At 51.8% G+C, this 15,634-nt stretch overlaps 3 long non-coding RNA genes across 3 annotated transcripts; all 3 read left to right on the forward strand.

The window, feature by feature from the left end:
• Positions 1-1,567: 1,567 nt before the first annotated feature.
• On the forward strand, positions 1,568-2,234 carry LOC137479097 (uncharacterized). The gene is made up of 2 exons (XR_011001968.1): positions 1,568-1,940; positions 2,145-2,234. It is a non-coding gene; the product is annotated as an uncharacterized lncRNA (long non-coding RNA).
• Positions 2,235-10,385: 8,151 nt separating this feature from the next.
• LOC137479138 (uncharacterized) lies at positions 10,386-11,181 on the forward strand. The gene is made up of 3 exons (XR_011001994.1): positions 10,386-10,575; positions 10,663-10,769; positions 10,984-11,181. It is a non-coding gene; the product is annotated as an uncharacterized lncRNA (long non-coding RNA).
• Positions 11,182-13,737: 2,556 nt separating this feature from the next.
• On the forward strand, positions 13,738-14,405 carry LOC137479190 (uncharacterized). Its single transcript, XR_011002042.1, has 2 exons — positions 13,738-14,111; positions 14,316-14,405. It is a non-coding gene; the product is annotated as an uncharacterized lncRNA (long non-coding RNA).
• Positions 14,406-15,634: the final 1,229 nt, after the last annotated feature.

Below are 15,634 nucleotides of genomic sequence, written 5' to 3' on the forward strand. Positions count from 1 at the left end.
AGGACAACATCAAGCGCTGAGAGGCCCAGGCAAAGGGAGACTTCGTCAGGGACATCCCCCAGATGCAGCCGCTCCCACCAGCAAGGTCAGGCCCAGAGTCCACCTGGCCGCTCCAGGAGTCGCCGTGACAGGAGCAGCAGGACAAGACCAAGGACTGAGAGGCCCAGGCAAAGGGAGACTTCCTCAGGGACATCCCCCAGATGCAGCCGCTCCCACCTGCAGCGCCGGGCCTTGAATCAACCTGTCCGGTCCAGGAGTCGCCAGGACAGGAGCAGGAGGACAGCAGCAAGGGCTGAGAGGCCCAGGCACAGGGGGACACCGTCAGGGATGTCCCACAGGAGCAGCCGCTCCCGCCAGCGGCGTCGGGCCTCAACTGGGGCCTCCAACAGCAGCACGTAGTGTCATCTTTTCTTTCTAGTCATCCGCTCGCTGCCGGAAGTGAAGGTGAGATCGGTCAGTACAGGGTCCTTGAGATTTGCAGGTCTGTGAGAAAACCATATTAGCTCTTGGCTTTTCGACTGGCAGGAAAGTAGTCTTATGCTAAATACCTTGATTTCTGTCTTACCATGTATTAAGTGAAAAGTCACTTAAATGATGTGGCTAATTAAAAAGGACTCTTGTTCTTGCCTTTAGACTCCAACCTCAGGTGTTTCCCCACTGCTTACTCTTGAAAGTGAGCCACTCCTTGATGGGCTTGTGCAAGAGGCCAACTGAAGCCCCCACATTTGTCTACCGATTGCCACGGGGAGAAGCCCCTTCCCCCACTGCAGTTCCGGCTTGCAGAGAGCAGCAGTGCAGGTGCAGCTGCTGTACCTTTACGTTAGCTGTTCTGAACAAGGCCTGGCGAAGACTTGGCAAGGACTTGGCAAGGACCTGGCATGGACCCAGTACGGGACAGCCTGACGCGCGACCTGCTACAAATCTCCGTTCTTACGCCAAATGAACTTTTGGGGTGACTCCCGTGGTCCTTCATTGAAGACCCCTCATCTGCCTCATTACCACCATGACAGACAAAGATTGAGGACCCTCCTCCCAAGGACTGAGACTGAGACCCCTACTACAGGCAGGGGGCAAAACGGTGGCCTGACCACTAACGACATGACCTGTTTCCCTTCAGTAATTCCAATGGACTTATTCTCCATTGTGTTCGCCTCGCTTTGGTGGTTTCGGTGGACTCGCCTGTTCCCCCGCAGCAATCACAAGGGCCTCTCATTGTCCTGCATGCTCCCCCCTCTTTCCTCTGTGGACTATAACTGGACCCCTGAGTTGACCAGAACTTTGAAGACTTCCCCGACACGACAAGGTGGATCCCCATCGTCCGGACCACTGAGGATCTCGCCTGTGCTTGTAGCTATTCCCATCCCCCTCTTCTCTCTCTCTCTCTCTCTCTCTCTATTCTTTGACCTTCTTTCAGATCCCCACTATCGCATTTACTGTTTTGGCCCTTAATAAAGGTGCATTTGTTGTGATTAACTGATAGTCCCTTGTTGTTTGCCTTTTTGCACTTTTGGGATTGGTGAAAAGAGCCATCACGACACCCTGCAACAAGCGGATCGTGACAGCTTGGGTATGGTTAGGGAAACATTCAGAGCAAGGTGGCTCTTAGGGAAGCTGTCTTGGAAAAGGACGTGTGCTGTGTTGCTATCCTTGAACAATCTCATTTCAGTAAAGCCAAAAGGAAGAAGAGAGAAGAGAGTGACACACAACCTCAAGCGCCTGAAGAAATCGATTACTCTGTTGCTGCTGATTTAAAAGACTTGCTTGGACCTTGAAAGAACAAACCAGAAAAGACTGTGGAAATACCCTGGGACAAAGAGGATGCGCAGGACTCTGCCCCGATGACCATTTGGGACCTTTGCCTGAGAGCGACGCAGCTCAGGAGTCGAGTGCTTTCAAGTTTCCCTTCTTTGGAGACACAGAGGGGTTGGGCATCAAAGAAGGTAACAGCAGAACCCTTCTAAGAGTGCCATTTCTAAGGAAGAGCTTCTGGCAGGCACTGTAGAGCAATAGGGTGTAAAGAAGGTCAGGATGCAGGGGATTTTCAGCAGCAGAAGTCAGTAAGTAGGCAGAAGCATTTTGATCTTCATTTCTGCTTGCCAAGGCTGTGGTGGATTAATGAGAGGTAGCTCGTGCTTGCATCTCAGGCGTTCTGAAAGGCATGCTTTGAGAAGGCATTGGGGTTTTTGCTGAGTGGTGAGAAAGCTTGTTGTCATGCCCTGAATTTCTCAAGCAGGGAGAAAGGGGATACACCAGTCATATCAAGTTTCATAGAACCCAACACGATTTTCAAGGAATTGTGTGTTAATGTAGAGGGAGGAGCAAAATCCGGGAGTTGACCCCAAGATCCATGAACATTCTCTTTGTTACTGAATTCTATTCTTGGACCTTTAGGAAAAGGAAAGTGAATGCCACGTGATCATTGGGGTGTTCTAACCGTAGATAAAATGAGGCCTTATGAAAAGAAGATGAAACAACATTAAATGGAGTCACAGTCCTGAAGGAGAGAAGAGAAGCCGTGTGAAGTTATCCGAAATATTAAAAAAACCCCAATGCCACAAGACAAAGCAACGAGCCTCCCACACTTGTGCTGAATTCAGAAGGTATTCAGTGTCTTCTGAACGCAATGATAAATGTTTAAGAATACAGAAGCGATCCCTAGAACAAACCGGAAAATCCTGGAGCAGAGATGTAGCTCAGGAAATCAGGCAGGAGCAGATTCTGTCCTTCCTAAATCTGTCTTCTCCACTGTAAGTATTTGTCTTGAAAGGAGGAATTTTTCCTGACAAGTGGAGGAATAATCTGATTTTGGCTTTGTTTCTATTTTTGGTGCAGTTATTGCAGAGTCTTGCGGACTTGGAACCATCAAGCCGGCAAAAGTCGCATGGCAAGAGGATTCACGTTTCCAAGACAGCAGTTCTGAGGGTGATGATGAGCCTGAGACGTGAGAAATTGAAAAGGACCAAGAAATGCAAGTTCCCTTTCTATTTGTTGTCTACTTGGCTGTAGTAGTTGGATGCTGTGGGAATGTTAAGAGCAGCACTCGGGAAATGGGAAGCTGACATTGCACACCTCTGAGCAATGAAAGTCATCTTGGAAAACCATTTGGGCTGCCCAGAGTCAAAATTGCCAGCAGCCCATTTGATGTGAAGTTGAATATGAGAAGAGAGACATTGAGCACAAGAAATTAACTTGGTCCTTTTGGCTTGACCAACTCCAAACTGAGTTTGGCCAAAAGCCAAAGACACAGTCAGGTTTCTTTCAAGAAGTGGTTTGGGGTTTTTTTTATAGAAGGCTCTCTTTGGTTACTAGGGAATAAAGCTTTTCAACGGACACCATTTCTCTGAAGCGCTACAGTTTTAACTTGTGTTCATGGAATTTGATAGTACAATTTAGGATGCTAAAATCCCTTTGTACTTGTCTAGGTTTCTTTCTTTACCACGCACAGAAAGGGCTAGAGTTTTCTTCTTCTCCAAAGATGATGAACGCCTGAGAGGTACGACGGAAGTTCTTCACCCCCTTCTGTATTTTTTTTTAACTGTTCCTGGAATTCCGTGAGGAGGAAAAAATGCTGCCTGCTTATGAATGTTTTCTAGTCAAAATTTGGCATCCTTACTTGCGGTCAAAGTTGTGGTAGAATCCCCTGAGAAAGTCCTGGTAAAATAAAGGCCAAGCAGATTTCTGGCTTTCTTTTCTTTCAGATAATTGCCTAATAGGAATCTGGACTTTTAGAGCTTACCAAAACATTAGCCACTTGACAGTTTACCTAGATAGTTTGGATCCTTTCAGGTATTTATATCATCTTTCACTTTTTCCTGCCTTTCTGGTATTACCATTAGGAATGTTGAGTGTTCTTGTCAGCCACATATGTCCCTGTGCTTCTTGGTCCTGATGAATCTGGGGTTTTCTCTTCCGAATCCAGTCAATTTTGTATTTAGAAACAAAGAAAACAACAACCAAAGGAAACCTACAGAGTCCCCCAAAGTTGCAAAGGCCAGCAAAACAATTGCTTGTTACATGTTTTGTAGAACAGAGTCGTAAGACAGGCTGAAATGATGTGCCTTTCTCGAGACTGATTTGATAACGCTGCTGAAATGTATTGCTGTGTTCATCCAGTTAGTGCCCAGCAATCTTCCAGCCCGTCTGATTTACAGGGTGTGTTACGATGGGGAGCTCAGTCCTTCGCAGGCCTCAGTTCTGGGGGAAGAGGTGCGATCTTGGTGCTGAGCTTCTAATGAAACAGCTGCTATTTCACTGCAATTTAGATTGCAGCATGCTGAGGAAAACTGCTGCTGCCTTTCATGGTTCTTTGTACACCAGGCTGCAGTAGGGAACACTTCTGTTGGAGCCAACGTCTGGTGGGGGGCAAGAGAACAGGAAGGATGTGAAGAATTGACTTCTGGAGAACACGATTGCTGTGTTGTCCATGACTGTTAGAAGCAGCAGCACAATCAGAAGTGTTTAAGCCTATTAATTGGTTCTTTCTTTTGTGCAGAGGGCCCAAAGTTATTTTGCAGATCTGCAGAGCTCAGTGAAGAAAAAGAGGTCTGGGAAGACAGACGTAGATTATCGCTTGAGGTGAGTATGTAAGATCCGTTCCCCGGGGAACTCTAGGTGAAAGCTGAGCATGGGGAGGGAATGCAGGTATGAAGGGGCATGCAGAATTAACTCAGGCCCTCGAGAAGAGCCTGCAACTTTGTAACTCCCCGGGAACAAAAGTGTTTTAGTGTGCCGGTGTGTATAACATCCTGTGGTGTTCTCCAGTCAGGTAAACCACGGCATTTTTGTCTGTTACAGGAACAGCTACTTAACTATATGTAAAGAATGTATTTAAGAGAAAGAGTGAATTTAGAGACTTCTCCTACTAGTGGATTCAGAACCTTCTCCCAAGAATTTGTTAGATTTTCATTATTTTCCGGAACGCCGAAGGAAGCATAAGGATACCAGATAGAAAGTCCAAGGAAACCAATAAACCTTTTACTGATTAGAAGCGCACCACTTCTGTTCCTTGAAGAAGTTGCCAAACAATGTCACTTTCAAAATCCCTTCAACGATCTAACAGGAAAAAATATTGGCAAACCCTGTTAGGCAGTGTTTCCCAGCTGGAGCTGATGGTCTTGGGTGCTGGGGAGCCACGGGAAGGCTCCAGTCCTGACTGTCCGGCCAGGCTGGGGCCATTGAGCTCCGGCTGATCCCTGGCGGCTGTAAGGGCAAGCAGGAATGTCAAAGGCCCCCCAGACCCGGGCCAGGCCGGACCAGAGCAGTGCCGCCAGCCCTCCAGGAGCGGACAGGCTCTGCCAAGCCCGACCTGGGCTCTGCCCCCAGCCCAGGGACACGCGGCTGCTTTGCCCGAGAGCCGTGCCCAGAGCAGCAGAGCTGTCACACCCCAGCTGGTTCAGGTTGGTGTGAGGCCCTGGCAGTGCCCGTGGGTGCCCTGGGCAGCACAGGAGCTGTTGCCAGGGCCTGGGGAAGCACAGGTCTGGGTCAGCCTCTGCACGGCGACACAGCATGCAGGCTGCAGGGGACAGAGAGAACGGCAGTGGGCACGAGCACCTCTGCGGGGCGCTTTGGCTGCAGCAGCATCGGCCCCAGGGGCTGCTCTCTCCCTGCCTGCCTGCCTTCCTGCCTGGCTGATGGGCAGGGCTGGAGGCCTTGGAGAGCAGGGGCCATTGCGGGCACGGGTGTCCCAAGAGCTGCCCCCTGGCCCAGCTGGGCCCCACTTGGGGAGGAAGGAGGCTCCCAGCCACGGCATGGCTGAGCGGCTCCTGCCTCCCCCTGCCTCTGCTCTGGGCCCTGCGCCGCCTGCCACAAGCGTTGCTGGGCCAGGCTGTGGGAGGTTGGCATTGCCCTCACCTGGCTCCCTGGCTCCAGGGCCCTCCTGCTTGCTGTAAGACATGGCGGCTCTCAGTGCTGTGTCCCTGTCCAGAAAGGCCACAGTCTCCTCCAGGTGCTGGTCCTCTCTCTCTGTGGGAGAAAGAGGAGTGTGGGGAGTTTGCCGAACAGGCCCAGAGCCACGAGGGCACTGCTCCCTGCTCAGCCCTGCGTGAGCCCTGCTCCTGTCCGCCTTCTGCTCCCGTCGTCGCCTGGAGGAAGACCGCAGTCTGCTCTGGTTGTTCCTCTGCTGATTCTGGGAAGGGAGAGGCAGGTGAGCCTGCAGCACCGGCCCAGATCCCGAGGTGTGGGGTGCCTCTGGTCCCTGGGCAGCAGCGACCCTGCCCTGCCTTCTCCTCCCGTTGTCAGGTCGCACTGACACACGGCCTGAGCCCAGCCTTGCCTTTTGGGGCCAAGGGAAGTCTCTGCTCCTGCCTCTGGCACAGGGCGCTCTGCTAGCGGGTCAGGGAAGGTGATAGCCCCAGAGAGAGGCGTGAGCAGTGGAGGAAAGCCAGCATCTCTCCAGTCTTCCAAAAGGGCACTAAGAAGGAGCCAGGAAACTGCAGGCCCATCAGCCTCAGCTCCGTCCCCAGAAAGGTGGCAGAATATCTCCTCTTGGATGTCATCTCTAAGCGTGTGGAATAACAGGAAGGGAAAACTGGATGGGCTTAGCAGCTGTTTTGCAGGGCAAACAACTGAGTTTGCAGAAGAAGAAATTAGTAACATGCGGGTTTATCCATGGCAAGGAAGCAAGCAAGGCCGTTAGTGTGGAAACTGAAAAACACAGCAGGGTTCCTTGTAGTTAGAGGATACGTGCCTTAGTCAGCAGTGTACGTGCCTTAAGAATTTGTGGTAAACTCTTGCCAATGAATTATTGACGTTAAATGCTTTGTACCAATAAAATACAATAAGCTATTGCTTTGTCCATTGAATAGAAGGAGCTGTTTTGATGTAACTAGGGCCTTAGGATCACACTTTTTTAGGGGTATAAAACTTGAGAACAACTTGTAATAAAGAAGAAGCCATTGTTGTCACTGCACAGGTGTATGTGTATGTCTTGTGTCCATCTCTACAGCGACAGAAAACCATGCTTGGGCAATCCCATAGCCACCTCTGCTGCACTGACTGGCTGGGTTTGTGAGGGGAGAGCAGTGGCTGTTGTCAGCCGGGACTTCAGCAAGGCTTTGTCCCGGCCTCCCGTATCACGCTCATGGGGCAGCTCAGGGACAGTGGCGTAGAGAAGCGGGCAGTGGAGCTCCAAACTCAGATAGCTGCGAGCTCAGGGGGCCGTGCTGGGGCCAGTCTTGTTTGCCTTATTCCCCAGTGACCTGGCAGAAGGGGCGGAGCGCTCCCTCAGCACGTTTGCTGATGGGACAGAAGCGGGAGCAGGGGCTGGTGAACCACACGGCTGTGCTGCTGCCTTTCAGTGAGACCTGGACAGGCTTGAGAGTTGAGCAGAGAGGGACCTAGTGAAGTTGCACAGGGGAAAGCCTCTAGAAGATCTTGAAGCTTTCTAATTACCAGGCAACAGAAGTTTTTTAGTACAGAGGAGTGTATCATGTCATCTTGTGACGTCCAGTCAGGGAAACCACTGCATCTCTTTATGTTACAGGAGCAGTTTCTTGTACGTATGTAAAGAAAGTCTTTGAGAAAAACACTGAATTCAGAAACTCCCTCTATATTACGTTGGATTTTCATGATTTTCTGGAATGCTAGGCAAAGCGTAAGGATTCCAAAAGGAAAGCGAAAGCAAATGAAGAAATCTACTTTTAGAGGTCAGAAGCATTTCCTCTTTGTTCCTTGAAGAAGTTGCCAATGTTACTTTTGAAATCCTTTCAAAGAGCTAATAGGAAAAAGCATTGGCCCAAAGTGTTAGCCTGTGTTTCTGAAGAGGAATATGCTTTTGTTGTCAATTCAATATTTGTCGCAGGATTTGTTTTTGGTTTTGTTTGTTTGTTTGGTTGGTTGTTTTTTTTTTTTAATTTTAATTTTAATTTTAATTTTTATTTTTATTTTTATTTTTATTTTTATTTTTATTTTTATTTTTATTTTTATTTTTATTTTTAATTTCTGTGTGTGCTTTTAATGTGATTCTTTGCAGGACTTTGAATAATTTGATCATATACCCAATGTTGGGAACATGCTTAGAAAGAAACTTGAAAGTAACCAAAAGGAGTCAATTTAATTAAAAAAAGTAAGCCTGTTTATTACCAAAGGAACAACTGGAAGCAAAGCCTCTGGCTAGTCCGGAGACTGTTTCAACAACTTAGTACTTGTAACCTAGGGGTGTTTCCAGGGAAACCCGCTCCGAGGAAAGACCCGGGAGTTAGGCACCCCAGGCCTTTTAAAGTCTCTCTCTCGCCTCCTGCTTGGGGCGCTCAGGATCCGTGCTGTGATAGGTCTATTTCTCCCTTGCCCATTGCCTTATCAGTTGCTGCAGTCTTGGCCAATCATTGTGGAATTCTCTCCTCCCATTGCTTGGTCTCTCCACCAATCTTGATTTAAGTTGTGGTTGTGTTCTATGATGCAATACTCCTGAAAGTTTCTCTGCCCCTCCACAAAGATTGGCACCCCATCTCCTCCCCGGTTCCACTCCCCCTCTGTACATCAACAACAGTGCTGGGTTTTAATACAACTAATCACAATTTGTTACTTGAATTAACAACATTTAACGTGCATTAACAACATTTACCTTTGTATCAACATTCAACCATTTTTAACTAGGTTCCTCAAAGGTTAATTTTTTGGTTGTTTGTTTGTTTGTTTGTCCATAACACCCAAGACAACATTTTACTGTGCCCTGCTGTCTAGTGCTGAACAGGGTTGAGGCAACCTGCACTTGCTGCAGGAGTCCCTGCCTGGCTCTCGGCTGACCAAACCTTCGCACCCATCTCAGAACCTGGGTTCCCAAGGGGGCCGCCTCAAGTGGTTGCCAGGGACCCGAGGCCATTGCCGTCCAATTTTGGCTGCACGATGCTGATGTCAGCCTGGCCATTGTGACCCGTGCGACCAAGGCCTCAAAAGGCAAGGCTGGGCTCAGGCCGTGTGTCAGTGCGACCTGACAACGGGAGGAGAAGGCAGGGCAGGATCGCTGCTGCCCAGGGACCAGAGGCACCCCACACCTCGGGATCTGGGCCTGTGCTGCAGGCTCACCTGCCTCTCCCTTCCCAGAATCAGCAGAGGAACAACCAGAGCAGACTGCGGTCTTCCTCCAGGCGACGACGGGAGCAGAAGGCGGACAGGAGCAGGGCTCACGCAGGGCTGAGCAGGGAGCAGTGCCCTCGTGGCTCTGGGCCTGTTCGGCAAACTCCCCACACTCCTCTTTCTCCCACAGAGAGAGAGGACCAGCACCTGGAGGAGACTGTGGCCTTTCTGGACAGGGACACAGCACTGAGAGCCGCCATGTCTTACAGCAAGCAGGAGGGCCCTGGAGCCAGGGAGCCAGGTGAGGGCAATGCCAACCTCCCACAGTCTGGCCCAGGAACGCTTGTGGCAGGCGGCGCAGGGCCCAGAGCAGAGGCAGGGGGCAGGCAGGAGCCGCTCAGCCATGCCGTGGCTGGGAGCCTCCTTCCTCCCCAGGTGGGGCCCAGCTGGGCCAGGGGGCAGCTCTTGGGACACCCGTGCCCGCAATGGCCCCTGCTCTCCAAGGCCTCCAGCCCTGCCCATCAGCCAGGCAGGAAGGCAGGCAGGCAGGGAGAGAGCAGCCCTTGGGGCCGATGCTGCTGCAGCCAAAGCGCCCCGCAGAGGTGCTCGTGCCCGCTGCCATTGGCTTTGTCCCCTGCAGCCTGCATGCTGTGTCGCCGTGCAGAGGCTGACCCGGACATGTGCGGTGACAAACTGGAGAAGTATGGGCTCTGTGCCCACGTGTTCTGTCTGGTGAGTGGCTCTGGGTGCTCCCTCCACCATTGCAATGGGCAATTCCTGCCTCTCTCTCCTCATCTGCTCATCCCCTTTGCTGCAGTTCTTTGCCACTCTACTTTCTCGTCAGAAGAACGAGCGTGTTGGACTCATGGGATTTCTTCCTAGAGATATCCAAATTGCAGTCTGGCGGGCGGCACAAAAGGTGAGAGCCTGACAAGAGCAGGGAGATTTGTGCCAGGCGAGGTTTGCCAGAGCTGAGCCCAGACACTTGGAATGAAAGGCCTGCCCTTCCGGCCGCCTGTGGGACAAAGTCTGGCTCCCAGCAGCTGCACAGAGGCTCTGGCAGCGGAGTCTCCTCCACCAGTCGGCTCTGTGGGCTGAGACCCAGCAGTGGCCACATGCTAGGCCCTGCCCGGAGCCGTGGGGCTGCCAGGGGAGGCCCCGAGGCTGCTGCTGATGGGGCTGCTTGGCTCTTTCCAGCGCTGCTGCGTCTGTGGCCAGAGCGGGGCAACCATCATGTGTTGCCAGGAGGACTGTGGCAGATGGTTCCACCTGCCCTGTGCCAAGGAGGGTGGCTGCGTCACACAGTATATTCCAGAGTACAGGTGCCCCTCCTCCCCACTCCTGGTCGCCCCTGGGAGAAGATCCAACATTTCTCACTTTGCCCACCCATTTTCCCTCAGCACCTACTGCCCTGAGCACCGTCCAGAGCAGGACGTGGAGGCAACTGCAGAGCCGGGCACCGATTGCCCCATCTGCATGGAGCCTGTGGAGGATAGAAAGACCTTCAGAACCCTGGTGTGCCCAGCGTGCAAAAGGGCCTGGTTCCACAGGGACTGCATCCAGGTAGGAGCCATCCCCCTCAGCCCCGGGGCACAGCAGGTGCTCAGCAGCACCAGGGCCTTGCTCACCCTGCTTCTGTTTGCCCTGCAGGGACAGGCCATGCGCGCTGGTCTTTTATGCCTCCACTGCCCCCTGTGCAGGGACATTAGAGAATTTCTTGCACAAATGTTCATCATGGGGATCCGAATTCCCTTCAGGTTGGTGTCCTTCTGCCTGGCTCAGAGGACAGGAGGTGCAAGTGCTGTGTTTTTCCAGGCCCTGCCCCAGCAGTCCTGGCCCTGCCCTGTCCCGTGAGTCTGGGCTTCAGCTTCACGCGGGACTTGGAAAAGCGCTGGAGAAAGAGCGGGGACAACCTGTACCTCCATGAGGGCAGGACATCAGAAACTCATCAGCTTTTCCTTTCTCCATCAGAGAGCCAACGTGGGAGGACAACGATGCCTTCGCGGATCTAGAAGAGAGGCACAGCAGGTGCAATGCCAGGGATTGCCTTTACCCGGGAGGCAGGGAGGAGGCAGAGGAAGAGGGGTAAGTTGGGGAGCTGCACCTGAGGCTCTGCAGGGTACATGTGTCACTTCAAGGGCTCAAAGGGGAAAGAAACAGAAGAACTTGTCTGGACAATCCTGTGCTGTGGACACGTTGTCCATGAGCCCGTTTGCCTCCCCAGGCCCTGGGAACTGCTGCTGTGCTCCTCCTGCGCTGCCGAGGGCACCCACAGGCTCTGCTCTGGCCTGAGAAACCGCATACAGAGCTGGGAGTGTGACAGCTGTGTTGGTCTTGGAACGGGTATGAGGCAAAGCAGCCGGTGCCCCTGGGCTGGGGACAGTGCCCAGGCTGGGCTTGGCAGAGCCCCTCTGCTCCTGAAGGGCTGGGGGTTCTGCTCTGGCCTGGCTTGCCTCGGGCCTGGGTGGTCTTTGACATTCCTGCTTGGCCTTACAGCTTTCAGGGATGAGTCAGAGCTCAGGGGCCCCAGCAGGAGAAGACGGTCAGGACTGGAGCCTGCTCATGGCTTCTCAGAATCTGAGGCCATCAGCCCCAGCTCCCGCACCCCGGTGCCATCGGGGCTGGATCCCTGGTCTTCACCTGCAGAGACCAGCGGCCGCAGAAGCTACCGACACACAGCATGGCAGCAGTCTCTGCCATCTTCCTCACTGGACACCAGCAGCCTCAGCACATCAAGTTCAACGTACAGCAGCTCCCCTGACTCTGAGGACAGGGTCCATTCCAGACGTGCAGGGCCCGGCCGAGGCCGAACCCGCTCTCGCCAGCAAGGTCGGGCCCCAGATGGACCCGTCCGATCGAGGAGTCGCCGTGACAGAAGCAACAGGACAATGACTAAGACTGAGAGGCCCAGGCGAAGGGAGACACCTTCACGGGCGTCCCCCAGACACAGCCGCACCCGCCAGCAAGGTCAGGCCCTAAGTCCACCTGTCTGCTCCAGGAGTCGCCGTGACAGGAGCAGCAGGACAACCACAAGGACTGAGAGGCCCAGGCGAAGGCAGACATCGTCACAGGCATCCCCCAGACGCAGCCGCACCCGCCAGCAAGGTCAGGCCCTAAGTCCACCTGCCCGGCCCAGGAGTCGCCGGGACAGGAGCCACAGGACAACATCAAGCGCTGAGAGGCCCAGGCAAAGGGAGACTTCGTCAGGGACATCCCCCAGATGCAGCCGCTCCCACCAGCAAGGTCAGGCCCAGAGTCCACCTGGCCGCTCCAGGAGTCGCCGTGACAGGAGCAGCAGGACAAGACCAAGGACTGAGAGGCCCAGGCAAAGGGAGACTTCCTCAGGGACATCCCCCAGATGCAGCCGCTCCCACCTGCAGCGCCGGGCCTCGAATCAACCTGTCCGGTCCAGGAGTCGCCAGGACAGGAGCAGGAGGACAGCAGCAAGGGCTGAGAGGCCCAGGCACAGGGGGACACATTCAGGGATGTCCCACAGGAGCAGCCACTCCCGCCAGCGGCGTCGGGCCTCAACTGGGGCCTCCAACAGCAGCACGTAGTGTCATCTTTTCTTTCTAGTCATCCGCTCGCTGCCGGAAGTGAAGGTGAGATCGGTCAGTACAGGGTCCTTGAGATTTGCAGGTCTGTGAGAAAACCATAGTAGCTCTTGGCTTTTCGACTGGCAGGAAAGTAGTCTTATGCTAAATACCTTGATTTCTGTCTTACCATGTATTAAGTGAAAAGTCACTTAAATGATGTGGCTAATTAAAAAGGACTCTTGTTCTTGCCTTTAGACTCCAACCTCAGGTGTTTCCCCACTGCTTACTCTTGAAAGTGAGCCACTCCTTGATGGGCTTGTGCAAGAGGCCATCTGAAGCCCCCACATTTGCCTACCGATTGCCACGAGGAGAAGCCCCTTCCCCCACTGCAGTTCCGGCTTGCAGAGAGCAGCAGTGCAGGTGCAGCTGCTGTACCTTTACGTTAGCTGTTCTGAACAAGGCCTGGCGAAGACTTGGCAAGGACTTGGCAAGGACCTGGCATGGACCCAGCACGGGACAGCCTGACGCGCGACCTGCTACAAATCTCCGTTCTTACGCCAAATGAACTTTTGGGGTGACTCCCGTGGTCCTTCATTGAAGACCCCTCATCTGCCTCATTACCACCGTGACAGACAAAGATTGAGGACCCTCCTCCCAAGGACTGAGACTGAGACCCCTACTACAGGCAGGGGGCAAAACGGTGGCCTGACCACTAACGACATGACCTGTTTCCCTTCAGTAATTCCAATGGACTTATTCTCCATTGTGTTCGCCTCGCTTTGGTGGTTTCGGTGGACTCGCCTGTTCCCCCGCAGCAATCACAAGGGCCTCTCATTGTCCTGCATGCTCCCCCCTCTTTCCTCTGTGGCCTATAACTGGACCCCTGAGTTGACCAGAACTTTGAAGACTTCCCCGACACGACAAGGTGGATCCCCATCGTCCGGACCACTGAGGATCTCGCCTGTGCTTGTAGCTATTCCCATCCCCCTCTTCTCCCTCTCTCTCTCTCTCTCTCTATTCTTTGACCTTCTTTCAGATCCCCACTATCGCATTTACTGTTTTGGCCCTTAATAAAGGTGCATTTGTTGTGATTAACTGATAGTCCCTTGTTGTTTGCCTTTTTGCACTTTTGGGATTGGTGAAAAGAGCCATCACGACACCCTGCAACAAGCGGATCGTGACAGCTTGGGTATGGTTAGGGAAACATTCAGAGCAAGGTGGCTCTTAGGGAAGCTGTCTTGGAAAAGGACGTGTGCTGTGTTGCTATCCTTGAACAATCTCATTTCAGTAAAGCCAAAAGGAAGAAGAGAGAAGAGAGTGACACACAACCTCAAGCGCCTGAAGAAATCGATTACTCTGTTGCTGCTGATTTAAAAGACTTGCTTGGACCTTGAAAGAACAAACCAGAAAAGACTGTGGAAATACCCTGGGACAAAGAGGATGCGCAGGACTCTGCCCCAGATGACCATTTGGGACCTTTGCCTGAGAACGACGCAGCTCAGGAGTCGAGTGCTTTCAAGTTTCCCTTCTTTGGAGACACAGAGGGGTTGGGCATCAAAGAAGGTAACAGCAGAACCCTTCTAAGAGTGCCATTTCTAAGGAAGAGCTTCTGGCAGGCACTGTAGAGCAATAGGGTGTAAAGAAGGTCAGGATGCAGGGGATTTTCAGCAGCAGAAGTCAGTAAGTAGGCAGAAGCATTTTGATCTTCATTTCTGCTTGCCAAGGCTGTGGTGGATTAATGAGAGGTAGCTCGTGCTTGCATCTCAGGCGTTCTGAAAGGCATGCTTTGAGAAGGCATTGGGGTTTTTGCTGAGTGGTGAGAAAGCTTGTTGTCATGCCCTGAATTTCTCAAGCAGGGAGAAAGGGGATACACCAGTCATATCAAGTTTCATAGAACCCAACACGATTTTCAAGGAATTGTGTGTTAATGTAGAGGGAGGAGCAAAATCCGGGAGTTGACCCCAAGATCCATGAACATTCTCTTTGTTACTGAATTCTATTCTTGGACCTTTAGGAAAAGGAAAGTGAATGCCACGTGATCATTGGGGTGTTCTAACCGTAGATAAAATGAGGCCTTATGAAAAGAAGATGAAACAACATTAAATGGAGTCACAGTCCTGAAGGAGAGAAGAGAAGCCGTGTGAAGTTATCCGAAATATTAAAAAAACCCCAATGCCACAAGACAAAGCAACGAGCCTCCCACACTTGTGCTGAATTCAGAAGGTATTCAGTGTCTTCTGAACGCAATGATAAATGTTTAAGAATACAGAAGCGATCCCTAGAACAAACCGGAAAATCCTGGAGCAGAGATGTAGCTCAGGAAATCAGGCAGGAGCAGATTCTGTCCTTCCTAAATCTGTCTTCTCCACTGTAAGTATTTGTCTTGAAAGGAGGAATTTTTCCTGACAAGTGGAGGAATAATCTGATTTTGGCTTTGTTTCTATTTTTGGTGCAGTTATTGCAGAGTCTTGCGGACTTGGAACCATCAAGCCGGCAAAAGTCGCATGGCAAGAGGATTCACGTTTCCAAGACAGCAGTTCTGAGGGTGATGATGAGCCTGAGACGTGAGAAATTGAAAAGGACCAAGAAATGCAAGTTCCCTTTCTATTTGTTGTCTACTTGGCTGCAGTAGTTGGATGCTGTGGGAATGTTAAGAGCAGCACTCGGGAAATGGGAAGCTGACATTGCACACCTCTGAGCAATGAAAGTCATCTTGGAAAACCATTTGGGCTGCCCAGAGTCAAAATTGCCAGCAGCCCATTTGATGTGAAGTTGAATATGAGAAGAGAGACGTTGAGCACAAGAAATTAACTTGGTCCTTTTGGCTTGACCAACTCCAAACTGAGTTTGGCCAAAAGCCAAAGACACAGTCAGGTTTCTTTCAAGAAGTGGTTTGGGGTTTTTTTTATAGAAGGCTCTCTTTGGTTACTAGGGAATAAAGCTTTTCAACGGACACCATTTCTCTGAAGCGCTACAGTTTTAACTTGTGTTCATGGAATTTGATAGTACAATTTAGGATGCTAAAATCCCTTTGTACTTGTCTAGGTTTCTTTCTTTACCACGCACAGAAAGGGCTAGAGTTTTCT

The sequence above is a fragment of the Anomalospiza imberbis genome, chromosome 1, assembly GCF_031753505.1.
Source record: "Anomalospiza imberbis isolate Cuckoo-Finch-1a 21T00152 chromosome 1, ASM3175350v1, whole genome shotgun sequence".
Classification (NCBI taxonomy): Eukaryota; Metazoa; Chordata; class Aves; order Passeriformes; family Viduidae; genus Anomalospiza; species Anomalospiza imberbis.